Source organism: Amblyraja radiata, chromosome 30, assembly GCF_010909765.2.
Source record: "Amblyraja radiata isolate CabotCenter1 chromosome 30, sAmbRad1.1.pri, whole genome shotgun sequence".
Taxonomy (NCBI): domain Eukaryota; kingdom Metazoa; phylum Chordata; class Chondrichthyes; order Rajiformes; family Rajidae; genus Amblyraja; species Amblyraja radiata.
In genome coordinates this window covers 10,983,939-10,989,161 of record NC_045985.1, presented here as the reverse complement: position 1 = coordinate 10,989,161, position 5,223 = coordinate 10,983,939, and the positions used below count along the sequence as shown (strand labels likewise).

General features: G+C 45.2%; 1 long non-coding RNA gene across 1 annotated transcript; it reads right to left on the bottom strand.

Moving 5' to 3' along the window:
• Positions 1 to 285: 285 nt before the first annotated feature.
• Positions 286 to 4,795, bottom strand: LOC116989873. The gene is made up of 3 exons (XR_004416350.1): positions 4,578 to 4,795; positions 1,000 to 1,107; positions 286 to 330 (listed from the first exon to the last, which is right to left on the bottom strand). It is a non-coding gene; the product is annotated as an uncharacterized LOC116989873 (long non-coding RNA).
• Positions 4,796 to 5,223: the final 428 nt, after the last annotated feature.

Sequence of the window (5,223 nt, the reverse complement as noted above, 5' to 3'; positions counted from 1 at the left end):
ATTTTGGAATGAAAAGGATTTGCACATCTGTTAGATTAAGTTGCTCATCTCATGGAAATCAAGTGTTAAGACTCATTATCCGTGATCTTCAGACAAAAAGCACCCAGAAGATTGCACTGTGCATTATTATTATGCACTTGCTTCACATAAATATTGCAAACCAGACTGAGACCAGAGCAGGGAACAGCAGAAGAGATCATTTAACTTGGTCACTCGCATTGCAGAGGTCAGTATCACAACAGCTGACAGAGACTGAGGCTCCTGTGATATTTGGCCGGACACTGTAATTAGCAGGGCGAACACATCCAGCTCCGTAAACCTTTACATAAGCTGGAAAAACAGAATGGTCAGTTAAATAATTTCTATGTTCATACTTCATGTATCATTTTAGAGTGTTACAGCGTGGATACAGGCCCTTCAGCCCAACTTGCCCACACCGGCCAACATGTCCCAGCTACACTAGTCCCACCTGCCTGCGCTTGGTCCATATCCCCCAAACCTGTCTGATCCAAGTACCTGTCTAACTGTGTCTTAAACGTTGCGATAGTCCCTGCCTCAACTACCTCCTCTGGCAGCTTGTTCCACACACCCATCACCCTCTGTGTGAATGCCACTGAGTTTTCACATTTCTATGAGTAAATCAGCTATTTATTCACAGAATCGCAGTCTTAACATCTTTACGAGGATGTTGTCAGGACTAGAGGGTGTGAGCTATAGGGAGAGGTTGAGCAGGCTGGGTCTCTATTCCATAGAGCGCAGAAGGATGAGGGGAAATCCTATAGTGGTGTACAAAATCATGAGAGGAATAGATTGGGTAGATGCTCAGAGTCTCTTGCCCAGACTAGGGGAATTGAGGACCAGAGGACATAGGTTTAAGGTGAAGGGGAAAAGATTTAATAGGAATCTGAGGGGTAACCTTTTCACACAAAGGGTGGTGGGTGCATGGAACAAGCTATATCTCTAAATAGCGGTGTACATCTCAAATTCATTCGTACTTACCAGCCTCTGCAACCACAAGGACACATCGCTCCCCCGCAGAGCAGTTAATAGTATTAGTCACGCATCTTTCCGTTGATCCTAAGCAGGAGTAACACCGCAAAGAGTTACCTGTACATTGAGAACAAAACACAGGAGGTTGTGTGAGAGACACCTGCAGCTCGTTCTGCCGCTGCTCTGAAAACGAGCAACTCCTTTCAATAAACATAGAACAATACCGACACAAAATGCTGGAGTAACTCAGCGGGTCAGGCAGCCGCTCTGGAGAAGAGGTACAGGTGATGTTTTCTTCGAGACCCTCCCAAATCCCAACTGGTTGTAGTGGTTTAAAAGTCGTCTTCTCGAGTCTCATTGTTTGTAACTCGTTCTCATCTCGCCCACAGCTAACAATGGCCTGTTTCCTTTATCATCTTTTCCTTCTTGCATACCTATCATTTATTTGTTGAATATCGCTCGATATCACCGTCTATCTCTCTCGTTTCCCTTTCCCCTGACTCTCAGTGTGAAGAAGGGTCTCAATAGACAATAGGTTGCAGGAGTAGGCCATTTGGCCCTTCGAGCCATTCAATTCAAAGCACTTTATTCGTCCCCGAGGGGCAATTTAAAAGGGCGCATTACAGTAGCTTTTTTAAAAAGGACACAATCAACAAACATAAGCAGCACGCATACTGCACAATCAACCAGCACACGCATTTCACAGACACACTGCACAATCACACAACACACACCGCACATCAACATTCAACACATAGTAATAGTTTTTAAAGTGCTTCCTTAGTGCTTCAATTAAAAAGTGCATATAGAAGGTTATTTCATTTCATATGTTCATGAGTCAGTGATCAGCATTAAGAAGCTGGACAGCCCTGGGGATGAAGGTTGCCTTCCTCCTCTGTGTCCGGCAACCCAGACAGCGGAGTCTGCGTCCTGAGGGGAGCCACTCAAACTCAGGAAACAGGATGTGAGGGGGGTCCTGAAGAATCCTGCGTGTTAACTTTACAGACTGTTGGCCGCATGGGGCAGTGAGAGTTCGGACGGGCTGCTCAATGATTTTTGAGCAGACCTTGACCACATTCAACAGGCGGTTTCTGTTTTGCAGGGTGATGGAGTGGAACCAGTTAGTGAAAGAGAAGGTTATTACATTTTCAATGAATGCGTAGTAGAATGTGGTGAGAATGTCTTTGTTAATCCCAAATGACTTCAGCTTCCTGAGTAGGTACTGTCTCTGATGGCACTTTTTAAGGATCTCCTCTGTGTTAGAGGAAAACCTTAGCAGGTTGTCGAAGGCTGTTCCCAGGTATTTGTATACCTCCACTATCTCCACTGGCTCCTGCTGGATGATAGTGGTGGCTGCCTCAGCCATCTGTCTCTGTTGGGGGGGGGGGGGGGGGAAAGGTCACAATCATGTCCTTGGTTTTGCTTATATTTAGCTCAAGACAAGACTTGTGATCATGGCTGATCATCCCCAATCTGTACCCAGTTCCTGCCTACTCCCCATATAACCATATAACCATATAACAATTACAGCATGGAAACAGGCCATCTCGACCCTTCTAGTCTGTGCCGAACACGTATTCTCCTCTAGTCCCATATACCTGCGCTCAGACCATAACCCTCCATTCCTTTCCCGTCCATATAAGTATCCAATTTATTTTTAAATGATAAAAACGAACCTGCCTCCACCACCTTCCCTGGAAGCTCATTCCACACAGCCACCACTCTCTGAGTAAAGAAGTTCCCCCTCATGTTACCCCTAAACTTCTGTCCCTTAATTCTCAAGTCATGTCCCCTTGTTTGAATCTTCCCTACTCTCAGTGGGAAAAGCTTATCCACGTCAACTCTGTCTATCCCTCTCATCATTTTAAAGACCTCTATCAAGTCCCCCCTTAACCTTCTGCGCTCCAAAGAATAAAGAACTAACTTGTTCAACCTTTCTCTGTAACTTAGTTGCTGAAACCCAGGCAACATTTTAGTAAATCTCCTCTGTACTCTCTCTATTTTGTTGACATCCTTCCTATAATTAGGCGACCAAAATTGTGCCCCCATACTCCAGAATTGGCCTCACCAATGCCTTGTACAATTTTAACATTACATCCCAACTTCTATACTCAATGCTCTGATTTATAAAGGCCAGCACACCAAAAGCTTCCTTTACCACCCTATCTACATGAGATTCCACTTTCAGGGAACTGTGCACAGTTATTCCCAGATTCCTCTGTTCACCTGCATTCTTCAATTCCCTACCATTTACCAGGGTCCCTTGACTCCGCTATCTTTAAGAGCCCGATCTAGCTCTTTCTTGAAAGCATCCAGAGAACCGGCCTCCACCTCTATGAGGCAGAGAATTCCACAGACTCACTGCGAGAAAAAGTGTTTCCTCGTCTCCGTTCTAAATGGCTTACCACTTATTCTTAAACTGTGGCCCCTGGTTCTGGAAACTGTGGCCCCTGGTTCTGGAAACTGTGGCCCCTGGTTCTGGAGCCGAAACGTCAACTATTCCTTCTCTCCAGAGATGCTGCCAGTCCCGCTGAGTTACTCCAGCACTTTGTGTCTATTTTCGGTGTAAGCCAACATCTGCAGTTCCTTCCTGCACCTCAATGCTGTAGAGCCCTCTGATGTTTACAGCATGTAAACAGGCCATTCGGCCCACCGAGACCGCGCGGACCAGCGATCTCCCCGTACATTAACACTATCCCAAAGATACACTGTTCCCTACAACACTGATGATAGATCGGATTACACAGCGGGAGGCAGATCGGACAAATGGCGGCCGTGACGGTCCGTTACCTACTACTAGCCCATTGGATTTCGGAGGAGTGGTCTACCTTGCTCCTCTATAAACTTTGCACTATCCTACACACTGCCAAAGTAGTTTCTAAACTAGCTATACATGTATAGTTTTGGCTTTTTGCACTATTATTGTTTGCTTCATGTGTACGTGTGTGTGTGTGTGCTTGTGCGTGTGCGTGTGTGTGTGTGATCGTGTGTTTGTGCGTGTGTGTGTGTGTGTATGTGTGTGTGTGTGTGCGTGTGTGTATGTGTGTGGCAAGGAACTGCAGATGCTGGTTTACACCGAAGATAGATATAAAATGCTGGAGTAACTCAGCGGGACAGGCAGCATCTCTGGAGAGAAGGAAGAAGGGTCTCGACCTGAAACGTCACCATTCTTTCTATATGGGACATATAACAATAAAACACTCTGGACGTGACAATAACTAACTCCATATTCAGTAACAAACTCTCTACATGTGAACGAACACACAGCTTAATGTTTAACCAAGAATTCCAATCCCACTTGAGAATCTAAAATGCCTTTCCACAGTTAAACTAGAGGACAACAACATAGTTATATTTCCTTGGTACACAAAAATGCTGGAGAAACTCAGCGGGTGCAGCAGCATCTAGGAGCGAAGGAAACGGGCAACGTTTCAGGCCGAAACCCTTCTTCAGACCAAAGGATTCGGCCCGAAATGTTGCCTATTTCCTTCGCTCCATAGATGCTGCTGCACCCGCTGAGTTTTTCCAGCATTTTTGTCCACCTTCGATTTTCCAGCATCTGCAGTTCCTTCTTAAACTTTCCTTACCTGGAGAGGCACTGAGAATGAGACCAGCTACCAGGACCACAAGGCAATTCATCTTTGGATTTGAACAGCTGAGCTTCGAGGGCAAGAGAGAGAACTGGAAAAATTTCAAACAGAAGACTTCAGATTCCCTGAAATCTGTAGAAGGATCCCAACTGGAAACGTCACCAGATTGTTCTCCAGAGATGCGGTCGGACTCGGCGAGTTACGCCAGCACTCTGAGGCTTTATTGAAAATCCCTTGTGATTTTGACTATGGGATGGTCTTACAGAGGTAGAGGGGAGGAGGCAAGGAAAAGACCCAATTACTGATGACTACTGATTGCTCCCGGCAGTTTGTAACGGGTTATTCGTGTTGTGTAACAGCCTTCAGTTGTGGTAGACTGCCTCGCAGAGATGTGGTCTGTTTCACGAAAAACGAATTGGGAATCGGAATTGAAACTGAAAGCAGAAAAAGATTATTCGTGTGGTTTGGACATTGTTGAACCCTTGGATAAATTTGAGAAGACTTGGGGAAAATGTATTCAACACTTTCACACAACATAAATTACTCCATCTCTATACGTTATAAAAACTATTTTACCTCTATAGGGTGGAACGGACATGACGACAAACAGACTTAAATTGTTGAAATTCTCAGCTCAGATTCT